Source organism: Oryctolagus cuniculus, chromosome 10 (assembly GCF_051225735.1).
Source record: "Oryctolagus cuniculus isolate XC-2025 breed Fujian yellow rabbit chromosome 10, ASM5122573v1, whole genome shotgun sequence".
Taxonomy (NCBI): Eukaryota; Metazoa; Chordata; class Mammalia; order Lagomorpha; family Leporidae; genus Oryctolagus; species Oryctolagus cuniculus.
Window position 1 is genome coordinate 110,393,705 of NC_142876.1, and position 24,629 is coordinate 110,418,333.

At 53.0% G+C, this 24,629-nt stretch overlaps 1 protein-coding gene across 2 annotated transcripts in view; it reads left to right on the forward strand.

The window, feature by feature from the left end:
• The first annotated feature begins 3,587 nt into the window (after positions 1-3,587).
• The window catches only part of LOC103349190 (serine/threonine-protein kinase MARK2), a 97,942-nt gene continuing 76,900 nt past the window's right edge, over positions 3,588-24,629 (forward strand). Inside the window, exons 1-2 of one of the 2 annotated variants that reach the window (XM_089306556.1) lie at positions 3,588-3,753; positions 4,355-4,606. The gene's annotated coding sequence lies outside the window, so the exon portion shown is untranslated. The remainder of the gene's footprint in view (positions 3,754-4,354; positions 4,607-24,629) is intronic. The other variant, XM_070049997.2, reaches the window with a different exon arrangement.

The window sequence follows — 24,629 nt, forward strand, 5'->3', positions numbered from 1 at the left end:
TATGAGCCAACGCAATCCAGCCCTTGGAGACCTGCATAGACTCAAATGGTGATGGACAGGTGAGTTTGCTGTGCTGGGAAGGACGCCGGCTTCTCCTGCCTGCGCACTTCAGGCTGCAGGCCCTGGGGCCTCCACAGTTGCCTCTCACACCCCTGTCCCTGCAGGCTCTCAGGGCTTTGGTTGGGGCTTAGAGGTGACACTGCCGGCTCTCCTGGCCCATCCTCAGGCTTTGGGTGTAGACTGAATCGCATCACCAGCATTCCTGGGTCAGATCATTGGGACTTCCAGCTCCATCATGGCGCAAGCCAATTTCTTACATAAATATCCATCGCTTTTCCTTGGATGACCCTAAGTAAAAGTGCTCTAGAACAAAACCACAAACCTTCCTAAATATAGAAACAAAGCAAAAAACGGGCAGAGGGGCAGAGACCTCAAGAATGAAAGATACACTGCAAATGTAAGAATACCCACAGGAAATTCACAGAACGAATGCCAAATGCTTCAGTTACCTCGATCAATGTAAAACGTGTACAGATCCCCTGTTGAAAGTACTTCAAGATTGGTGCATGTATCGGTTAGCAGTTGTCATATTCTGGATGACAGCCCCAACACTCAGTGCCATCGCAAATTTTATCTCAGTCACACGTCTGCAGATTGGGTTCCAGCTGCTCTAGACTGAGGTTTGCCGCGAGCTGCAGGCTACATCTAGATCTTTCCATGGGTCCCTCTGAACCAATGCCTACTGCTCACAGAAAAGGCTAGAGTGCACGAAGGTGAGCCGGACCATGGGAGCACGCATCAAACCTCTCTTCATGCCATGCCCACCCAAAGCCCCAAGCCTGCAAAGTACACCCTGCCCAGTCTTTGAAAATACTAGTAGTGGGGCCACGTTTTGCCGACGCTCACCCCGTTTTGAGTTTGTTTTTTTTTTTTTTCAGCCAAGTCCCATGACTGGCAGAGAACGAGGAGGTTCGCTACTGTCCAAAGTGGACGACCATGCACCACCCTGTCTGTTCCAGTGTCACAGAGGGCTGGAAGAGGGGATGGCTCACGGGGCAGGGGTGTGGCTGCCCAGTAGCACTAGCTTCCAGTGTCCTCTGGCACAGTAGGGTAGCTGTGGGTGACACAGTTATTGTGTACTTCCTAAAAGCTGGTAGAGAAATTTTCAATGTCCTGAACATAAAGAAACAATAACTCTGTGAGGTACCAGGTGTGTCAGTGATCCTGATCTGATCAATTTATGTGTCCTGAAATGTCACATTGTACCCGTGACTATGTAGAATTATAGTAATGTCACTAAAAGTAGAAAAATGTATTAAGATGTCTGGATGGCCAGGGCGCATGTCCGTAAATGGACGGACGGACAAACCGTGGTATGTCCGCACCGCGGGGCATGGAAAGGAACCAGGATACACGAGCTGCTGCAGGATGGAACTTGAAAGCGATGCCACGTGAAAGGAGCCAGCCCCCAAGCCAGGGCGCGTGCTGTAGGACTCCATTGTGTGCCAAGTCCAGAAAAGCACACTTATGGTGGCCGAGAGGAGACTCCGGGCCGCCTGGGCCGGGAGTGGGGACGGGGCTCCATCCTACTGAGCACAAAGGACCCCATCGGCGGGAGGAGATGCTTCTCTAGCTGTCTTGTGCTGATCACAACCCACGGGGACATTCCGGAAACCCTGGAGGTCCACAGCAACAGCTGGGGAAGGGGTGGCAGGGAGCAGGCGCCAGTGCCCGCAGCCAGAGGGGGGTCTTCAGAAAGCCCCCAGGGACCCTAGAGCCAGGAGGAAGAAGGGACAAGGCAGATCTTCTGTGGCCTCAACGGCCCCCTCCCTCCCGTCTGTAGAAGCCGTGGGTTGTCAGTGTGACTGCCCCACCTTGCATGCAGGGCTGGAGGCCGCTCCTCACTCCCACACCCCAGAATCTCATTTTTGACCCATTTAAAACCATGTTGACTCTCTGTGTGAGAAATAACCCAGTGGTGACTCTTCATGAAAGACTTAGCTTAGCCGCGGTGCGGCCATGAATGACATCGAGCTACAGAAGCCCCCGTAGGACAAAAACCCCGAAGTGGGTCAACGGCTGGGGTTGCTTTGCATCCTTTGTAACCTGCGGCAGCTCTGTAATCTGTAAGCAGTGGACGCCCGTTACACAGTGCACTGCCATCTCAGTTCCCAGAGCCTGGATGATACCACGACGACGTAACTCCCCTACCCCTGTTCTAGGTCTGCCCAGCAACACCCACCCCTCGTGCCCACCCCTCACCCTGACTCCGGTGCCGTGTCGAGCTGGGATTGTACCTCCCAAGTTTCACAGCCAACGAGAGGCTGGGGGAGGGGACCTTTCTCTGCGCGGCAGGGATAAAGGAGCTGAGCCTCTGGGGGCGGTGCCTGCTTCCCCCTGCTGCTCAGCGCTCCGGAGACCGGGTAACAGTAAATGCCTACCTTTCTGCTCCCCTCATGTGTCTGACTCCATCCTTCCCTGGGTAGTGGTCTCAGGTGGGCCTAGTTCCCACCGTTGCACATCCAGAAGCGGGCACTGGTGCTTGGTCCAGCACCCACAGCCTCCTTCCCTGAGCTGGGGTAGGACTGGCCGTTGTCTTGGGTGATGAGGATGTGAGGAAAGCAGCCCCCGTCAGCAGGGGGACCTGAGGAGCCAGAGGCTGGGGGCTGTGCGAAGGGTGCCTGTCTGCCCTTGCTAAGGGGGCCCTGGGGCAGGTGCATCCTGGGCGGTGCACCACAGGCATCCCGGGTTTCTAGTTAGCGGTCCCTGGGTTGCTGCTGCGGCTGGGGTGTGGGCGGGTGGCAGTGCTGTGTCAGGCGAGGGTCTGAATCCCCTCTGCGTGAGGTCACTGCCTTTGGTGTTCTTGAGGCTTACTCGCAGAGCACTGGCAGGGCCCAGCGCGTGTGCACAGTTCTGGAAGTGGCTGACCCCATGCTGTGGCTAGAGAGGCATGCCTGGCAGTCTCGGGACCTGGGCTCCAGCTTCAGCTCTGTGCCGTGCCGCTGCCCCGGCCCTGTGCTGTGCTGGGGTCTTCAAAGTCAGGAGCAGCGGCCACGGCCTTGGCGAGGATGGTGTTGCAGGTGAGCCCTGGCTTGGGAACCAGGCAGTCGGGATTTCCAGCCAGCGCAGCTCACACTCGCTGTGTGGCTCTGGGCAAATCTCTTTGCTTCTCTGAGCCTCGTGTCTCATCCCCGAGCTGGAGCTCAGGCGTTTTGAACAGAACTTTGACGATTTTTTTGAGAACGTCCGCAACAGAGGCCGCAAGCCCACGAGGGAGGTTGTGCGGGGATCTGAGCTGGGAACCTCCTGTGCTTTAACAAGGAGGGGAGATGGTGCTGATGGAGCTACAGGGAGGAGCCAGCGACCTCCTCCACTCCCCACAGGTAACAGTCAAGTGCGGGATGGGTGCTTCTATTCAAAGTAGGAGCTCCCGAGAGACCGCATGACTTAGTGAACGCGTGCAGCACGTTGCCGAATTCGGAGACACTGACTTGACAGCACTCCTCTGCGAAAGCTGGAGAGGAAGCCCCGCCCCCGCCCGCGGACTCGCCCCAGGCCACGCCCCTCCCGTGGCCACGCCCATTTCCCAACAGCCCTTAAACGGCTTGAGGCAACGGCCTCCCTGAAATCCAGTCGACGCCAACCGTCGCACGCACTCCTGGAGCGCACGTCGACGTCAACCGTCGCACGCACTCCTGGAGCGCGCGCTGAGCCTGAGGTCCGAGCCGCTGCCACCAGCTCAGCAGCCCACAGGTATTCCAGGCGCCGGGGGCCCGGACTCCCCAGCCCGGGGTCCCTTCCTCTGCCTCCTGCCCTCGGGGGCCCTTTCTCTCTCTCTCTCTCTCTCTCTCTCTCTCTCTCTCTCTCTCGCTTCTCTGCCTTCCCCGGGCTCCGCCCCCGCAGACCGGAGCTCGGCCCTGAGCCCAGCGCCCAGGCCCTGCCCTGCCCTGCCTCGCCCGGCGCTTGCTGGTGCCCGGCCCTGGCCTGCTCTGCCTTCCCTGGACGGCAGACGCGCGGTGGCCGCCCTCCACCTCCGGTGCTTCCCGGGACCGGCGCCCACCTGGGCGGGCGTCTCGGGCATGCGGACACGGACCCGGGTTGCGGGAGGAGCTGGCGGCTCCTTCTCCCAACACCGCCAGCCCTACCCTCCTGGTCCCTGCACCCCGGGGTTCCCTAACTCCACGGGTGTGCCACCCCGGGGTTCCCTAACTCCACTGCCTGTGCCAGGCAGAGCGGTGGCCCGGGCCAGGGAAGGGGCAGGAGGAGGGGAGGCAGGGAGGAGAAGGTGGGCGTCCCTGGGAGAGGGGCCTACCTCGTGGGAGCAGGGCTGGTGACGGCTGTCATTGTCTCCCAGCCCGGAGGGCCAGCAGGTCCCTGTGCACCTGGGACAGAGGACAACAGAGAGACCGGGTCCTCCAGGGCCGGCGTGCCCCAGTGTGACCTGGAGGAGGACGTGCGGGCCAGGGCCAGGGCCCAGGAGGGAGACTCCGAGCACCCGGACAGCAGCGAGCCCTAAGCTGGGCCTCTGGCTACACCTGCGACTGACTGAAGGGTCCCCCATCAGCCCCTGGACTCTCCCGGCCTCGCTGGCCTCCCTGTGCGCTGGGTAGGTGCCGGGGCGCAGTGCCCACACTCTGCAACAAGGGGGTGCGCTAGTGACATTCCCCAGTGGTTTGGGCGCAAAGGCCCAAGTGTTCCCCTCCCCCAGTGACGCCCAGGAGCAAGGTCAGAGAGAAGCGGCTGCTTTTGTGGCCGCTGGGCCTGGTGGTTGAGGCCGGAGGCCGCTGTCCGCTGTCCGTAGCAGAGCCCCTGGGGTCCTACCTGGCTCCATCCTGGCCCTGGTTCCTGCTCTTGAGAGCCTGGGCAGCAGCTGAGATGGCTCAGGCTGTGGGGCTCCTACCGCCCCGTGGAGGCCATGGGTTGAGTTCTGGACTCCTGGCTGAGTCTGGTCTCTTTGGGGGCATTTGCGGGCTGGGCAAGCTGCTGAGAGCGCTCTTTGTCTCTACTTCTCTCAGACCCGCACCTTAAGAAGAATCAGCAGTCGTTGGTGACCCCGCCGTGGCCCTGGTGGCACACTGGGTCCTTAGCACCCTGAGGAGCCGGCGAGGCTCCGTCTGCTTTGCACAGAGGCGGAGGCCAGGGAGAGGGGGGGGCGTGGGCTCCCGTGAGCTGGCCGTGCAGCACCCGTGCCTTGGTCAGTAGACGTTGCCTCAGACCTGCTGACGCACACACTGCGTGTCAAGGCGCAGGCAGCAGCTGGGGCCACAAACTCGCTGGGGTCACAGCCAAGCAGCCGCATACCCGGTGACCACAGCCAGGGCTCTGCTGGGCCGCTGGCCTCAGCTGGGCTCTGGATGGTGGCTCATGTTTCTGTCACCCTCTCCTGGAGTGGGCCAGCCCAGACCCCTTCTTCCTAAGGCAGACAGGAGTGCTAGCCCAGTGCCACCGGCACTCTTCAAGGTCTCCTACATGTTGTTGTGGCCAAAATGTTGAACCACCAATGTGAAAGTCAGCGAATCCTCCAGCTTAGGAGAGACACCTTGCTCGTTGGTTGGTTCAGTCTACAGGAATTATCTCCCCATGATGACTGCTTGAGCTTTGCCTCGGAGTTGGGCTTCTTGCTTCCGGTGCTTTGGAGGCTACTGGTTAGGTGCACACAGAGGCATGCTGGAAGGGCAGCGTCTTCTTGGGGAATCGAGCTTGCTACGTGGTGACCGCCTCTTCTGTCAGGGTGCTTTATGTTGCAGGCCAATTGATGGCAGTCACAGAAGAGCCTGGACAGAGACTGGCTGACAGCAACACCGAGACAGCGAGCGCGAGCTCGTCCGTCCTACTGGTAACCCCGGTTGCTCGTGCGGCATCTCCTGAACTTGATCTTCTGCTTGGGGCGCCACCTCCTTCCGTAAGCTGCTTTTGGATGTGTGATGCTTTCTCTATTTTTTTTTAAAGATTTATTCATTTATTTGAAAGAGTTACAGAGAGAGGGAGGGAGGGACAGGCTTTGTAACTTGCAGCGCATAATGGTGGTTTTTGCCAGATTAAAAAAATAATAATCTGAGCTGTCCTTCCCAAGTCCCCAATAAAACCGGACAGGGCTGGCTGCAGCCAAGAGTGCACCGAGCGTGCGCAGGTCCACCCAGACGGAGGCAGGGTTTTCTGGTTCCTTGTCACGTTAGAGGACACACCTCGGGGGACGCTGCAGCAGCATGTTGGCACACGCCGTGTGTGGCAGGCGTGATGTGCCAAGGTGCGTGCTCAGAGGCCGTCCCAGCTGTCTCCCCAGCCCCTATCACGTTCCATTGCTGGTTCGCCCAGTTCTGCCCCTCGCTCCATAAGTTCCCAGACCCCTGTCTGAGCAGGAGGTGGATCTGGCCTGGGACACGACGTGCTGCTTTGCTGGCCAGAGAATCGGCAGTGTCCTCTCTTGGAAGGGGAGTGTCGCTCCCCTTCTTCATGGAGGAACGACACTAAACCCTGCCTAGGCTTCATATCCGAGTCACGGCACCATTATGTCGCTCCCCGTCTTCGTGGAGGAATGACACAGGACCCTGCGCTGTTCTTTCGTCTGCTCGGCCCTCCCCGGGTTTGCTGCTGGTTCTTCCCGGGTTGGCTACCTACCCTTCCACCTCCGTGGAAGGGCGGTTCCCCCTAGCCATTTTCCCCACTTCCGCAGGGGAGCGGCACACCGCCGGCCGGCTCTCTCGGGGGCTGCACAGGTGTTCCTCTTAGATGTTCCCCTTAGATGTTCCTGTTGCATGTTGTCTCTCTCCTCCTATATAGTCCTCTTCTGCCAATCCCAACTCGGCTGCCCACATGCCGAGTACGCTGCTCCTCCAATCAGGAGCAGGATCAGCTCCTGGAGGTCATCACTCAAGTTGGCAAGAGGCAGCTGTGTAGAAGCTGTTTTCTCCTCTCCCAGCGCCATATTGTGGGAGAGCAGATGCATAGAATAAGTCTTAATTCCAGTAACTTAGTCTAGTCCGAGTTGCTCCCCACAGGGAGTCCAGTGTTTGTCTGATGGTCACAGTGTGTCCGTGAGTGGAGGGCCTGCCGTCTCTAACATTGGGCCGCTTTGCTCCCGAATGCGGGCCAGGCTGGACCCTCTGCTGGTTCTCACAGGGCTGTGCTGGGGGTCGGCCAGAGGCTGCCATCCCCCACAACCCCGCCCCTGCAGCACCTCTAGACCGGCTCTCTCGGCCCCATTTTATTCTGCTTAATCTTAGTGCCAGGACCCAGGGGAGGCAGGCAAGGCGCCGAGGGTGCGCAGTGGCAGGGGCCGCTCCCTCTCAGAGTGCGCACTTGACTGGCGCACGCTGGTGCCTGCCTGGCCCCCTAGGTCCTGCTGCTGTGGGGGTCAGAGCACTGGACCTGGGCCTGCCCCAGGCTGGGAGAGCAACCTGGAACATTCGGCCTCCGGTGGCATCGGGCTGGTGGTGGGCTGCAGGGAGCGGAAGGGACAAGTCTGCTCTTCTGCAGGAGGTTGAGAGGAGAATTGTCAAATCCTGTCTTCTAGATCATAAAGAGCTACAGACGAGGTGGACTGAGAAACAGTCCCTGTGCCCTAATGCAACAAGCAGGTGCAGAGTTCATGGGTGCTGCGGGACCAGGACCTAAGCAGGCTGACTGAGGCGACTTGTCCCGCGGTGGCCGAGCTGCCCCTGCATTCGGGAGTACAGGTGCGTGGAGTGTGTGTGGCCTTGCGTGGGGTCCACACTCGGTGCCGTGTGCTCCGGGGACCTGCAGCTGCGCCTTCGCCCTGAGTGTCGTGGAAATGCAGGCACCCAGGCCCCATCCAGACCCCCGAGTGGGAACCTGCACCTGGGGGTAGCAGCTGGGTGGCTTATGGGTGGCTTTATGGGTAGGTAGTTGGACCCAGTGATTTCCTGGCTGTTTGAAAACGTTTTGTGGCACTTGATAGTTGTTTCTTCATGTGTGTCTCGATGCTCATTGTGTACACTGTATGTGTGCCTGTGCGCTTGTGTCGTGTGCATTTCCACACACACACACACACACACACACACACACTCCTGCCAGTATTATGGCTTTTGGGTTGTGCACGGCTCTGCTGGCGCGCTGGTCGCAGGCCGGTGGGCGGGGCCGCCTGGGTCCAAACAGTAGGAGGGTGTGCGTCAGCAGGGGAGATTTTGAAGGATAACGAGATTGTGGCCCTGTGATGGAACATTTGGTGTTGGATGCATCTCATTACAAAGAGAACAGGAAATGGAGCTGACACAGGTGGGTCACGTTCCCAAATTCTAGTTGCGGTCCAGGCTGGAACATCCCAGCCGCGGGAGCCTCTCTTGCCTGCCCCGCCTGCCCCTCTGCTTGGCTTTTCAGTGGTGGACGAAGATGACGTCACTGCTGAAGCCTCAAGTCATGCTTGCCCCCTCCCGTGCTCTCAGGCCTGGGCCTCCCCACCCAGCACCTGGTCATTGTGCCCGCCTGTCTCATTCTTCGGAGCACTCTCTCTCTTTCCTCTGTCTCTGTTTCTTTCCCCATCTCTCTCTTTCCCCCAGTGCTAGTCCTCTCCATACCCAGGTTCTCTCCAGTGGACTCTGCCAGCCGCTGCCGCCTGACCTGTCATTCACGCCTTTGTCCCTGGCACTTCGTTGCTCTGTGACTTTTCGTGGCTGTCCTGTGCTGTAGGAGCAGGTGCAGACTTCGGAGTCTGACCTCAAAGGCCTTGGGTGATGTGCTCCCAGGGCTCCTTCCTGCTGCCTGTGCCGCCCGCACACCCTGGGGTGCTCCCTGGACCCCGAAGGCACCAGGCTGTTGCTTGCTGTGGGCAGGCAGCCACTGTGCTGTGGTTGCGTTGTGTGAGTCCTTCCACACTGGGTCAGCTTTCACCTGCTTTCCCCCAACATGTTCCAGAAGCCTCTCTTGTCTCGCCCATTCCGTGCATCCCTACATTGGGTAAGGGTTCCACACAGGCTTGGTTACTGCTGCATTGGGTCAGGCCCCATCCTGAGAGATGAAGACATGGCGGTGAGGGACAGTCAATTCCCTACCTGGCCCAGGGGGCTCTGGGTGTCCTGGCTTTGCTAAGGACCAGTGGCTCTCTGACCCAGGTACTTATGTGTCCTGTTCATCATCTCTAAACTGGGGCACATGGCCGAGTCTGCCTTCCATTGGGCTCCTTCGCCTAGGAATTGGTGCAGCTCCAACTGTTGATTGCAGTGAAGGACACAGCTCTAGTGGTCTCATTCGGAGGCAGCCGTTGCCAAGAGGGAGGGCTGAGAACCTGCCCCAGGCTGTGCATGGTTCCTCTGCGGGTTCCTGCTCTAGGCGGCACATCCGAGCCGAGGACTCCGGGAGGGCGGGGCCCGCACCTGTCACCATGGCTTAGCTGCCTCCTGGGGAAGTGAGTGCTCCGTGGTGGGCATTCAGTACGGGTATCTGATCAGCTGAGTCAGTGACCCTTTCTTCTCCTGCCCTCTAGAGGAAGGAAGATGTTGGGTTCTGGCCAGAGAAGGTCTCGGTCGGAATTGGGCCTGGAGAAACCGATACCGTTGAGGAGGAGTGAGCCAGGAAGACCCACCAGAGAAGTCAAAGCAGAACGAGACTCCACTGCTCGGCGCAATGAGCTAGCCGACCTCCGTGAGCAAGCTGCGTGTGTGAGCCTGGCGGAGACGCTGGGGTTCAGGGTCGTGGGGACAGGCCCCGGGTGTCAGCCCCTGCCGCCTCTGCCCTGGCTCTGTGGCTTCCTTTGTGGCCTTCTCTTCATTTACTTTCTGTTTGTCATGTGAATTCCAAAAACGTCTTCAGACGGTAGGAGTTAGATAGGTGGCTTTAGGAGCACCGTGAATATGGAGAAGTAGAAACCAAGCAGGGAGAGCGTTCGTTCCATGCTATCGTGAGGAGCAGTCAGGGCCGCATTTTGTTGATCGTCATAGTGCAAGTTCATCGTCTTCCTCGGACTTTTTGCAAGATTTGTTACTTATTTGTGAGGCAGAGCATTAGACCGAGAGGGAGAGATCTTCGATCTGCTGTGCACTCCTCAAATGGCCACAGCAGCTAGGGCTGGGTCAGGACGGAGCCAGGAGCTAGGAACTCCATCCTGGTCTCCCCAGGGGTGGCAGGGGCCTGCGTACATGCGCCATCACCCTCTGCCTTCCCAGGTGCATCAGCAGAAAGCTGGGTCAGAAGAGCAGCCGGGACTTGAGCTGGCATTGCTGGATGGGATGTGAGAACCGCAAGTCTGGCGTCATCGGCACCGCAGTGCCTGCGCCACTAGGATTTCCTTTTTAAGGTTTTGTTTATTTGACAGAGTTTCAGAGTGAGAGAGAGAGGGAGCGACAGAGAGAAAGGTCTCCCGTCTGCTGGTTCTCTTCCCAAATGGCTGCAACAGCTGGAGCTGGGCCAATCTGAAGCCAGGAGCTTCCTCTGGGTCTCGCAGGTGGGGTGCATGGGCCCAAGCACTTGGGCCATCTTCCACGGCTTTCCCAGGACGCAAGCAGACAGGTGAGAAGAGGAGCAGCTGCGACATCGACCATTGCCCATGTGGGATGTCAGTACCGCAGGTGGAGGTTCAGCCTACTATGCCGCAGCTCCAGGCCCTTTTTTTTTTTTTTTCCCCCAACATAGACGCAGTTCCCCTGGATGCATTCCGAGAGATTTCCTGTGTCATCACTTGTACTGCTCTATTGCTTTGTCAGCTTTGGACACTCTTCCTTTGTAGTGACTACGTGGTACTGCGTCTGCTGACGGGAATGCTGGGAACTTGGAAATGTTGGAGCAGTGTTGAAGTGGGTGATCTCCTAGGGAACACACGTCCTTTGTCCTCTGTGGGCTTGTCGCAGGAAGTGGAGGCACCAAATAGTCAGAAGCGATCTGCGTGTTCGTCTCGCAGCCGCTCATTTACTATGATCAGGACTTTGCTACGCAACACTGGCCATGGCCCCGCCCTCTGCCTGGAGACGGACAGTGCAGAAATGCGGGGGACCCGCACTTCTGAGTGAGCTTCGTGGAATGAGAGTTAGGAGACGTTTGCTGCTCTTCACAGGTCGCCAACCAGAGCCTGAGTTCCAGGAGTAGCGAGAAACAGGAGTCTGCCTCCAGGGCTGGTCTCCCACACGGGTATGGATGGAGCCACATTTTGATGGTGGGCAGAGCCCCTGGTCCCGTCCTGAAATGAGTCAGGGGAGAGTCTTCGGGGTTCCATAACCCTCAGGCGGTGAAGGGAACCAGGAAGGGGAGCTGGAGCCTGAGCGCATGGAGCAGTGGAGACCAGGCCTGTGCTCTGTGCATGCAGCCGCTTCCCTGCTTAACGCTCCCCGTGTGCACTCAGCGGGGGCCTGTTTAGCTCCATTTTCTACAAAGGTGCCCGAGTGCTCAAGAGATGTGTGCAGTGTCAGAGCTCCGGGACTCTGGACGCCACAGGGTCCCGCCCCCACCGCCAGCCTCCTGGGCCTGCAGGGCCTCCTGCTGCGGCTGCACAGCTGCTCTTGGGGTCTGCTAGGCTGAGAGAAGGGGGTACCTGGGAGCACTGGGGGCTGGGCAGATGGCAGCCCTGCTGTATGAGGGGGAATGGGATGAAGAAAACCAGGAAGTCGGCATATGGCAATCTTGGCTTTAAACATGGTATTAGGTTTGAACTCTTGGATGAATTGGGAAGAATTGCTATTTTCCCATCATCAGATTATCCTATCTGATCACTTAATTCAGACCCTCATGTCTAGCCATTAATTGTTGTTTTCTCTTCCTATGGACATTGTGGATAATTCCTGAAAGTGAATTCCTAGGCACTTTTTAGATTTGGTTGCTTTCATGAAATTACAAACAGACATTGAGAATTTGTGGAAATCTGGAATTAAAAGATGAATTTAGGGGCAGTTTTGTGGTGTAGAGTTAAACTGCTGTCCGTGATGGCTGAATCCCATGTTGGAGCACTGGTTTGGATCCCAGCTGCTCTACTTCTGATCCAGCTCCCTGCTAATGTGCCTGGGAAAGCAGTGAAATATGGCCCAAGGACTTTGAGCCCTGCCATCCATGTAGGAGACGTGGGTGGAGTCCTGGCCATTTGGGGAGTGAAGCAACAGGTGGAAGATTGCTTCTTCTCATGGTCATTTTGTCTTTCAAATGAACAAAATAAATAGAAAAATGAGTTTATTTTGGCGCAAAATATTTCAAAATGCAAGTATAGATTAGTCTTCAAAGAGTTCACAATAATACATATTATGAAAAAACTAAGCATAGATTTGCACCAAAATAAGCTTAGATTTTAAATCTGTTTTCCCACACACTTTTTGAAGTTCCCTGGCATAGTATTTCCCACTATGCTTTCTTTTGTAGAAGATTTATTTATTTATTTGAAAGGTACAGTTACAGAGAGGCAATGGTAGAGAGAGAGGTCTTCCACCTGCTGGTTCACTTCCTAGATGGCTGCAATCGTCAGAATTGTGCTGATCCAAAGCCAGGATCCAGGAGATTCTTCAGGGTCCCCATGCAAGTGCAGGGGCTCAAGGATTTGGGCCATCTTCCATTGCTTTCCCAGGCTAGAGCAGAGAGCTAGATCAAAAGTGGAGCAGCCGGAACTCGAACTGGTGCCCAGATAGGATGCTGGCACTACAGGCGGCAACTTTACCTGCTACGCCACAGCGCTGGCTCCCCCACTGTGCTTTCTAGTTTGGTAGATCTTCAGTGGAGCAAGCATGGTCTGCAGATCAACCATGCCAGCCTTAGTGGAGGGAGGTCTTGGGAAAAGCGCATCCCCTCAGGCCGACCCCAGCCTTAGTGAGCTGGAACGTGCTTTGTGCCTGGCCAGAGCCCTGAGTGACTGGTTTACAACTGAGGAGTAGAAAGTTAATGGGATGCAATATGAAGCAGCCTGCTTTCAGTTGGCCCAGGAAAGAGAATCTGAGATCTGGTTCCTGATTGCTGTTTTTCACCTTCACTACTTTCTCTCTTTGTGAATTCAAGACTTTGAACTGTTCCTTGGCAGGGGCCATTGATGGAGATCAGTGAATTAAGAGGTCTTCACTTGGCAGTTTAGACAAAATCTCGAAGGAGGGATTTTGGAATCGCGCAGCCCAACTGATTTGGAAACTGATGAAATATTTCAGTCAGGATAATTTGATAGGATTCTGTTGCCTGCACACACGTTACTCAGAAGTAAAATTCTAAAATTCTTCCTTTGGCCCTTCAGGGGGAGCATGGCCTCACCCGCAGCTTCATTTTTGACTCTAGTCTTCAGAACTGTGGCTTCATCCGTTTCTGTTCTCGGTAATTTGGTTTATGGTACTTGGCTATCCCAGCCCTAAGAAAATGAGAGTTAGATCATTGTAGTACCCACTACTGTGAGTGCTTGAGACTGCCTTTTTATTTTTTCCCACTCATCCTCATAGTTTTGGGTCTAGCTTGGAATATTCAGACTATGTATATTTAGTGTAGCCTACTGTTGCTGTGGATTCTTTCAGAGAGGAGGAGCGTGGTGGGGGCAAGAGGCGCAGAGTCACCACACAGACCCCGGGAATCGAGTGAAAGCAGGCCAGAGGTGAGCAGCCCACAGACTCGTTTATTTCAGTTGGTACAGCAGCTTATATAGCTGAGGCAGCCAATCTGGTCAAGGGGTGGTCTATGCCCTAACTAATCATAGCCTGTTGCCAGGCAGGCTCCATTGCCATGTGGTTTCCAAAGCCATCCAATCACAGCCTGTTGTCAGTTTCCGTTGCCAGTGGCCATCTTGGCATGACCTTCTCATTCCACCACATTTCCCCCTTTTCGTTTATTTTTGAGCAATTGGTGGAATGATTCTTGGCCATACCATTGTTGACCCCGTTTCCACAGCCTCCGTATGCAGCTGTGCCTGTCTTAGGTTGTCCCCCAGGGGATCTTACCTGTCATTGATTAACCAGCGCTCAAAACGGGAGACCACAGGAGTGCTTGCTCAGATAGGGGTAGGAATGAGGAACAATGGTAATCAGGAATGGCATGTCCGCACACAGGCTGTGGGCCATTTGAGTGGCTGACCAGAGCTAGTGGGGGTACAAAATAGTAACAGATATGGCTATGGGCAGTTTCTCAGGGTAGGATGATAGGGCAGGTGCGTCTGCTAACAAGGTGGATTCTCAGTCTTGTTCAGCTGGTTCTGGTTGGCTGTCAGTTGCAGGCTTGATGTTTCTGGCTGGTACCTAAATAGGCTGTTCCGCATTCTCTGGAAAGACACAAGCATATCCTCTACCTTTGGTTAGCAGAAGCCTTTTTACAGGTGCTGCAATCCAAGGCCTGAATTCTGCATCCACTCCTACGTTAATGGCAAACATATGGGTGGGATGGGGTCTAGTGGCTGCCCTGAGAGCCTGGGGTGCCTGAGGACTGCCACAAATGTGGGGATCCTCACTGGGTGCGGATGGGATGACCTCACATGGGTTATCACCTCGAGGTCATCTAAGTTCATCCCATGGGTACTTGGGGGGTGGCTGACCAGGCATTGATGCCTTGTCTGCTGTCATGTTATTTTCACCATCAGAGCTCTCTCTCCCTAAGTCATCAACTGATGTCTGTGAGGCAGAGGCCTGGAGTGACAGGCTCTTATCACACAGATTCATTATGTTTGGAAATTGTGGGTTTCTGAGAGGGGGGTATCTATCTTTCCCATGTTTGAGTGCTTAAGAGCGGCATGCCACGCCACCTCTAGCCAAAGGAAAGACATGCACAGCACTGCTGCCATAAGAAAACAAATTCCTAGCACCTCAGCAGCTGATGGCCTTCTGCAGGGGTTCCCTACGTTAAAGGAACAGACAGTGGTGTATCAGATCCTACCTATACCCTGTGCTCAGTGGGGGACTTCCTTGATTTGTTAGGTTGTTGTGCCCAGATCGTTAGATCCCACAGAGACCCCCAGAGAGTCCATCACACCGAACTGCAAGAGCAAGGTTTATTCAGGGGTACCGGCCCCGACAGGGACCCCATCCAACCAACCATGCAGCGGAGGAAGGAGTGAGGCCCCGGTCTTTGTTTGGGAGAGTTTTTAAAGGAAAAAAGGGCTACATCAGCAGGAAAAAAGAGTTACATACAGCGTGGAAGCTCTGGGCACAGGGAGTTACTTTGTTCAGCCATCTCTACTGAGCTGTCCTTGGTCTACCGAGCTAGCTGTCCCTGGTAAGCTTTGAAATCTCCGGAATGCCTGAATGCCTGCTTTTACAAGGACCCGGGTCTACTATGGGAAACAGAGGCTGCTTTTTTTTTATTGTTTTAAAATGGAGTCACTTTGGCTTTTCATTCCCTCTTTGTTTTTGTTCATGTTTGAAAAACCCAATCATGGTTTTTAGACTGACAGTTCGTAAGTTTCACAAACGTTTATGGGTCTATACTGGGACCATTGGACCATTAATTGAATGGTGCCCAATCTGTGTTTTATGAACTGCACAAGTCTGTTGATAATGTAAGGGCCAACGGTTAAGATTAGAATTAGGAGAACGAGGGGCCCAGTGAGTCCTGTTAGTAGGGTGGTTAGCCATGGGATGCATTACACCAAGACTCAGACCCCCCCGAGAGGCGTCCTGTTCTTTTTTCCGTTGTGCCAGTCCTTCCCCGACTTTAGCCATGTTATCTTTCATTAGGCCCGCGTGATCGGCGTAAAGCAGCACTCTTCCCCCAGAGCAGCGCATACCCCCTTGTTGCGAGAACACTAGGTCGAGTCCCCTCCTCAACTGTAACACAGCTTCAGCCAGAGATGAGAGGGATCATTCAAAGTGGGTAATGGAGTTTTCTATGCATTCTATGTCAATGTCTATAGCTGCCCTTAATTTGGAGTACTGTTGGTTTTGGGTTACTAGGACCGACACCCTGGTGCCCAGCCCCCATCCCCCCAGACTGGCTCCTATTAGTAAACTCAAGTTAGGGCAGTTATGGGCTCCATTTTATATCTGTGGGTTTTAATTATTTCCTGTTTGTCCTGGATCTTTTTTAGGAATTCACTATTTGTATGATACAGAATTTTGGGGACCAATCTAACAAGTACACAATAATCAGTCTGATTTAAGACCTGGAGGTGGACACAAGGGGTAAGGCCGGTAGAACAAGCCCACCAGGTGTCATTGTGAGGGATGATATACTGGTTTGCTGGAAATGCTTTAAGAACAGAATCGCAGAAATTTTTTTCTGTGGGGGACCTGTCCCAAGCAGAGTCCCTGCCCCATAACCTGTTCTAAAGTTAAACCCCGGTTACGGCTTTTCCATCTACAGTTAGTGGAGGAGGTAGTTAGAAAACGTGGTGGTTACCGCATAACCTTCATAATAAGGGTGGGCTATGTCATAGCAAAGCCAATAAGCCATTGTTAAATTTGGGTTGGTATCATTTAGGACCTGGAAAGACTGGGCAAGCAAATCTAATAGCGGGTGTTTTACAGGAATTTGAGGATTAAGGGTGTTGGGGGCATTAGTAACCCTTGTGAGTCCAGAGGAAATGGTAGGGCTTATTGCATTGGGTTTAGAGGCAATAATGAGGCCTGCTGTACTGGGGGTCGGCTTTTGGGTTGGTTGAGGATTTACTACCTGATTGGAGCCTATTGCCACTGACTCCTCTGTCAGGAATCTCTGAATGGAAAATATCCCTCCTGGATCCATTCCTTCTGTATAGTATCTAACACCCCAGCTCCTTCCATAGGCCCATCTAGGGTCACTGGGGTCGGTTACATTGATCTGGATTTGTTTACATAGTTGGTTGCTGATTTTGTGACTTTATTTTCTCCCATCACTCCCAAAAGGGCTGTCAGGTATACAGTTTTCTGGCCACCATGGTGCCTTGATATTTGGATCTTTTCCTGGTTTCAGTATCCAGCTTGATGCTGTTGTTTCACACCCCCCATAGGCACAGTGTTAGTGACCGGATTGTTACAGTAGGTCGGTCCTGAAGCAGGGCACATACACAAGTCCTTAGCATTTAGGAGGGCAGAGAGGGGCTAGAGCGCAGAGTCGTTACAAACGATGCCGCCGCTGGCCCACCAAGTGGTCCGGTCTGTGATGGTAGAACTTTGCCGTTTCTACTCAGCACCCACCGGTACGATTGAGGAGGGTTACTTACAGCCGAAGTTTGACGGAAGGAAAAGAAAAACAAGATCAAAAGCAAAATCAAAGCTAGCTGGGAGGGTTTTGGGATTGGCCCCCATCTCTGCACAGTGTGAGTCTCAGTGGGCTGGGCGGATGTTTGAGGATGCTCCAGGTTTCTCCTTGGGGCTCCGTTGTCGGAGGAGTGGGCGGGTCCGTCGGCCGGGCGTGAGAGTAGTGGATCCATGCAGCGACCCTGTCTACTTTGAGAGCCGTGGGAGTTGTCATCAGGACAACGAAGGGGCCCTTCCATCGAGGCTGGAGAGTCTTGCGATGATGTGTCTGAACCAGAACCCAATCCCCCGTTCGGAATCTATGAGGGGTAGGAGGAGAAGCAGTTTCATATACAGCTTTGAATTTAGGCCAAATATCCTGGTGCATTAGCTGGAGCCGACGCACAGCGTCCAGGACATCCTGGTCATCTAGAGTAGCAATCAGATCAGGCTGTAAGCTAGGTATTAGGGGAGGGGGTTTACCATACATAATTTCAAAAGGAGCTGGTAGGGGGAATTTCTAACCTGGAGTAGAGCAAGGGGAAGGAGAGTTACCCAGTCCGCACCAGTCTCTAAGGCCAGTTTAGTTAAGGTCTCTTTCAGCGTTCTGTTCATTCTTTCTCCCTGTCCTGAGCTTTGGGGCTGGTATCACAATGTCATTTCCATGTCCCCAGTGCAGTGGCTGTTCCCTGGCTTACCTCCGAGATGAAAGCTGGGCTGTTGTCTGACCCGATCATGGTGGGAAATCCATACCTGGGCACGATCTCTTCAACCAGTTTTTTTGCTACCACGTTGGCAGTTTCATGTTTTGTGGGGAAGGCTTCAGTCCATCCAGAGGAAGTATCTATGAATACTAATAAATATTTATAGCCAAATTTTCCTGATTTAATTTCAGTAAAGTCAACTTCCCAGTACGTACCCGGTCAGGTTCCCCTAATTCTTGCACCTGAACTGTTGGGGGCCAAACAAGCGTTAGTCAACCGACAGGTGCCGCACTTGGAAGCAGTCTCTTTGCTAAGGTCGTTGTCGTCAGTGTTCTCAGGTCGGATTGCTTGAGCAGGCTGTGTCATTAGTTCCCAGGTGGGAAGCCTGATGGATTTTCCTTAAGATGGTCTGGCCTAATTTATGCGGTAGGATGACCCGTCCATTCACTGTCCTCCAGCAGCCTTTGTCTAGGTGGGCCATGGGTTGGTCATTTATCCAGATCAGGTCTTCAGGGGTGTATTGGGGGGTCTCTGGCAAATCTCGTGCCCCCGGGTCCACTAGGACAGGAGTAATTTTCCTGGTTTCGGCTATTTCTTTGGCAATCTTATCTGCCAAGTTATTTCCCAGTTGGATAGGCCCTGAGCCTTTTCGGTGGCCTGGGCAATGAATGATTGCCAGTTTCTAGGGCCCCCATAGGGCTGTGAGGAGACTCAAGATCTCTTGTTTGTTTTTGACAGTCTTTCCTTCTGCAGTCAGTAGGCCCCTTTCCTGATAAATAGCCCCGTGGATGTGGGCAGTGGCGAAGGCATATCGGTATAGACATTTAATTTTTTGTCTTTGCCTAATTTAAGGGCCATTGTTAGGGCTATTAGTCCTGCCCTTTGGGCTGATGTCCCCGAGGGTCAGGGTTCTGCCCAGATGGTTTCAGTGGTGGTGGTGTGTCGCGTCCCTCGACCAGCAAGGAAGACACGACCCGAACTCTTCTTCCAGCAGTTTATTCAGGAACCTCTTTCAAACTTCGAATCTCGCGCCCTTTTTTCTCCCCTCCCTCTTATAGCCATCCGCGCACCAATCAAAAGCGGCCAAGTGGCAAGCATTGATTGGTACAGCAACGCGGAAGCCGGAAGGGAGCTCAAACATCTCCTTATTAGGAGATGTTTGTTTCTCGCCAGTCCTTCCGGGGGAAAGGAGCCGGCGCCATCTTTAGGGCGCCGTGCAATGGCTCCCCACAGTTCCCCCTTTTTGTTTTAGAACTAGGCATCTAAGGATTACAGGAGAAGGTAGGGGTCTGTCCCCCACTGCCAGGCATCCACCTGGAACAGCATCCTTTTCGCGGGGGTGGGATCTGGGATGCCAACCCACATGCAGACAGACTTGCCTTCCAGAGAACGTAATGGCTCGTTCTCTCTGCAGTGCTTTGCCTCGCACCCTGCACCCATGCCTAGCATTCAAGGAAGGCCAGCCATGCTTGCGGCAGTTGTCCAGCCTCAAGGGCATAAAAGGCTTGAGCTATCATGGCCAATTCCCGCCAATGAGCTGTCCTCATCCTGCACAAACACCACAGGCAAAATAACACAAGTAACAGCAACCCCGTCAAAGCTCCAAGTCCCACCCACTCCTTCAGGCTGGAGACAGCTGGATCTGGGATGACAGTCCAGATGCGAGGGAGACATCCACATGCGTGGAGTTGATGGTGACCATGGCAAGGCGCAGTTGCTCCAAGGTGTAGTCAAATTCCGCGGACCAATTCGGCATCGGCTTTGGGAATACTGATAGAATCCCCCATCTCTGCTCCGCCAGTGTCCGCTGCATTTGAGGCAGAAGTATCAAAAGCAACAGCAGGATTCTCCTCGTAGCAGACCCGCCTGACCGCTCGCTCCGGAACCCACACCGGGTCATGTTGATCCTGTGGAAAAACACAAACAGCACCTCGTGCCCATGCCAGCACGGGATCAGGGCCACGCCACTGGCCCGTCAAGAGATCTTTCCATTTTACCAACCCTCTACTTGGGTTTCCTTGTTGCTGATGCCTGTCCGCAGCTGAGTGCCCATGCACATCCAAATTTAAAAAATTAATTGTAAATAAGACTAAGGCAATTCTCTCTCTCGGGGTGCGGCTATAGCCAACTCCCCCTTTTTGTTTTAAAAGATATTCTTTCAGTGTGCGGTGTGCTCGCTCAATTATGCCCTGGCCCTGAGGATTGTATGGCAATCCATGGACAAGTTGAACCTCCATTTTTTGGCAATAGGTGGTAAAGGTTTGAGATGTATAGGCCGGGCCATTATCAGTTTTTAGCACCTGGGGTTTCCCCCAGGCGGCCCATGCATCCAGACAATGAGCAATCACCTGACGTGTAGATTCACCACTGAGGGGAGAGGCATACATAATGCCTGAGCACGTGTCCACTGAGACATGAACATATTTCAATTTCCCAAATTCCGATACATGGGTCACATCCATCTGCCATACTCTCCCAGGCAGTAACCCTCTAGGGTTTACGCCAACACTGGGCTGTGCACGAGTAACAGCACAGTCAGCGCAATCAAGTACAATCTGTCTGGCATCTGCGCGGGAAAGATGAAATTTCTGCTGCAAAGCGCACGCGTTGACATGAAAAGATTGATGGAAAGCTTTAGCAGCCTCTGCGGAAGTAGTAAAAAAGATGAATTCCTGTCTAGTACACAGATCTACTCGCGCATTGCCTTCACATAAAGGACCAGGCATGCCTGTGTGGGCTCTAATATGCTGAGCAAAAAAGGGATTTTTCCGTGACCAAAGCAACTGCTGGGCTATATGTAATAGGGATGCAATTGGGCTAGAAGGTTTAATCGGCCCTGCGGTTTCCAATATCTTTAATGCGTTCACCACATATAAGGAATCTGACAATAAATTAAAGGCAAAAGAGCACTGCTTAAGGACCTCAATAACTATTTTTAACTCCACAACTTGAGGTGAGCCTGGCTGAAACTGATGAAATACCGGGTCATTACCCTCTACCATATAAACCCCACAGCCTGTTTTTGACCCATCCGTAAATATATTTGGAGCACCTAGTAATGGCTCAGCGGCTGTAATTTTTGGAAATACTACTGGATGTTCTTTAAAGAATTGTAACAATGGACTTTTTGGTAAATGATTGTCTATAAAGCCTGGGAACCCACAACGAAACACTGCCCAATCATCTAAAAGAGCACATAGGACGTTGACTTGTTTGGCATCATAAGGAACAATCACTTCACACGGCAATTTTCCAAAATATTGTAAACATTGTTGCAAGCCCTCCAGTGCTAGCTTTGCCACCGCTGCCGGATAATACTCAATAGACTTGGCTGGAGAGCTCCTTGGATGTATCCACAAAAGCGGACCTTCCTGCCATACTAGCCCTGTAGGTTGGCTAAGCGTTGGGAGAATGCATAATGACAATGGCAGATTTTCATTCATTCTGCATAAGAATGCCTCCTGTAATTTCTTTTCTACCTTCTCTAGGGCCTCCCTGGCCTCCGGAGTTAAGCACCGCGGTGAGTCCAATGCCGAATCACCACGCAAAATGACATAAAGTGGCTTAAGTTCATAATTGGGAAGATTCAAATAACCCCTAACCCAATTTATATCTCCTAACAATCTCTGAAAATCATTTAAAGTCTTTAAACTATCTTTGCGCAATTCCACCTTTTGAGGAACAATTTGAGTACTAGTTATGCAGGATCCCAGATAAGTTGCAATGCTTCCTTTTTGAACCTTTTCAGGGGCAATAAATAACTTCTTACTTTCTAACAACTGAATCAAATATGCAAAGCCATCATCTAATACGAATTCGTCTTTTGCTGCTAAGAGGATGTCATCCATGTAATGGATGCATTTTAGGGAAGAAAATCTCTTACGTAAAGGCCCAATCGCTTGACCCACGAATAGCTGACACATTGTGGGGCTGTTAGCCATGCCCTGTGGAAGCACAACCCATTCATACCTCTGGTCAGGCTGCTCATGATTGCACGCCGGCAAGGTAAAGGCAAACCTTTCACAATCCTTTGTATGTAGGGGTATGGAGAAGAAACAGTCTTTAATATCTATTATTATTATGGGCCATCCCTGTGGAAGTGCAGATAGAAGAGGCAGCCCACGTTGCACTGGCCCCATGACCTGCATCTGCATATTAATAACTCTCAAGTCATGTAGCAACCGCCACTTCCCGGATTTCTTTTTTATTACAAAAATAGGAGTATTCCAAGGCGATACAGAGGGTCTAATGTGTCCTAAATTCAATTGTTCTTGAATCAATTGCTGCGCTGCGACCAATTTGTCTGAGGACAGAGGCCACTGAGGAACCCACACTGGGTCCTCGTGCTTCCAAGTAATGGGAATACCTTCCTCAGCGGCCCCTATGAAAAACCCAGCCCTTGGCGAGAAGGCCTCTGCACTACTTCAGTGGGCTCATTTCTTCCTTGTAAGAATTTTCCTATTCCATAATTCGGATGGTGTCCCATATCCTTCATCAATTTTTGAGAAACACGGGAGTATTCATTACTTAATTTATAGTTCATGTCTTTCAAAAGGTCTCGGCCCCATAAAGAGATAGGTAAATCCAAAACATAAGGTTGCACCGTGCCTGAATGTCCCTCTGCATCCTCCCAGCGCAGCATTACTGCGCTCATCTCAGGAGTTTCTGAATATCCCAGTCCCCGAAGGGATTGTGAGGATGCCTGCTTAGGCCACTTTGGAGGCCAATCCTTGGAGGCGATGATACTACGGTCTGCACCTGTGTCTAGTAGGCCAAGAATGTCCTTTCCATTTATTTTTATCTTTAAGGTTGGTCTCTGGTCTAGTTCTAAAGACAAGAAGGTACAATCTACGCCTGTGGACCCAAAGCCTTCACTTCCTCGTTGTTTCTTTGATGCACTGAACTGCAAATGCTTGCTAGGAAGGATTACAAGTTGTGCAATCCTATCTCCTGGATTAATAGCTGTTATACCTCTAGGGGACTCAACCATGATTTTCACCATGCCAGTATAATCCGAATCTATGACTCCTGGATGAATTATGAGACCTTTCAAGGTAGAGGATGAACGTCCCAACAACAATCCCACTGTCCCTTCCTCTAGGGGTCCCTGAAAGTCTGACTCAATGGCTTGCACTCCCATTTTTGGTGTCAGTATGAGTCTGGTGGTGGCACAGAGGTCCAGGCCTGCAGAGCCTGCAGTGGCTCTCCGTGGTCTCTGGGATGTCTGAAGCTGGGCCACTGACTTTGCCTCCCCTGCTGTTGATCCTGATGGGCGCCCTGATGCTGACTCTCGAATGCCCCATATATTTGCGGGCCCTGGGGACGAGGGCCCCGCTGCCCGTTTTTTGGACGCGCCCCACCATTGCCAGAAACAAGGACGTTGCCGTCAATGTCCTTTACCGAGCGGCATTCGTTGGCCCAGTGCTTTCCCTTCCTGCATTTTGGACAAATTCCTGGTCCTTCCTGTCTTTGTTCTTTGCCTCTTCCCCTTTGCGGACATTGCCGCTTCATATGTCCCATTTTTCCACAGCTGAAACATGCTCCAGTGTTCCCTGATCCCCTATTGCCCTTCGTGATTTGAAGGACTGCTGCAGCAAGGCCAGTGTTGGATAGCGGCCCTCCTATTTCCCTGCATTGTTTTATCCATACCTGAAGCCCTTTGCTCTTCCATGGTGTTATAGCGGCTCTGCATTCCTTAGTGCACTGCTCAAAAACCAACTGTTCTATCAGCGGCATGGCGCGATCTGGATCTCCAAAAATCCTACCCGCAGCTTCCACCATGCGCGCTGCAAAGTCTGAAAACGGCTCGGTGGGTCCCTGTGTAATCTTTGTCAAATTCCCACTTACCTCTCCTCTGTTGGGTATAGACTTCCAAGCCTTGATGGCTATCTTGTTAACTTGTTCATACACTGCATGTGGGTAACCTGTCTGCTGGTTAGCGAATCTCCCTATGCCTAGCAGCATATCTCTGTCCCAATGCTGATTCCCTGCCGCTGCATTTTCTGCCGCTTGTTCATTGGCAAAGTCAATCAGGAAAGCTCTGAAGTCTAAGTATTGTCCTGGTGACAATGCGGCACGAGCCAACCCGCTCCAGTCATTTGGAGTCATGCAGTATCTTTGAAGATTTTCTACTTGAGCCAGCGTGAACGAGCCGCTGATGCCATAGGCTCTTACTGACTCCGCTAGTGATTTGATTATCTTTATGTCGAGGGGTTCCTCATACCTCTGCCCTTGCGGATCTTGAAAGACAGGATAGGCACTTAACAACTCCGCACCAACCTGTTTCCAGACTCCCGGACAGAAAGTCCGCCCTCTTTCTTGCGCGGATACAGGCTCATACTGAGGAGGAGAGGCTTCAGGCTCCTCCCCTAAGTTCCCCTTGAAAGTACCATGCTTAAGTTCCTTTTTTCCTTTTAATTGCAATTTCCTCATTTGCCGATTTAATTCCCGTACTTGCTTTATACCAGACTCTTTGTTATCGCCACACTCTTCAGACTCACTGCTGCTTTCTGAGCTACTTTCTGCACTAGAACTACTTACTAAGGAGGGGCTGCGCAACTCGGAAAGATCGGGGTACAGTTTTTTCCTAGTTCTTTTCCGACTCTCCTTCAAAGTTTTCCCTTTTTCACTGGCAGCTCTCTCGGAGCGCTCTTCCTGAAGCTCCTCCAAGGCAGCTTGACCGCTCAGAATAGCTTCACTACACTGCTCATCCTCGAGGCATGCTCGCACTAACTTCCATATTGGTCTCACTCCCCCTTCAAGATTACCCTGTTCAAATGCAAAATCCAAATCCCTGCCTAGTTTGTCCCATGAAGGGATAGTAAGGCTTCCCGAAACCCCATACCAGGGTGCAATGGTATCGCAGTTACGTAAAAACCTATGCAAC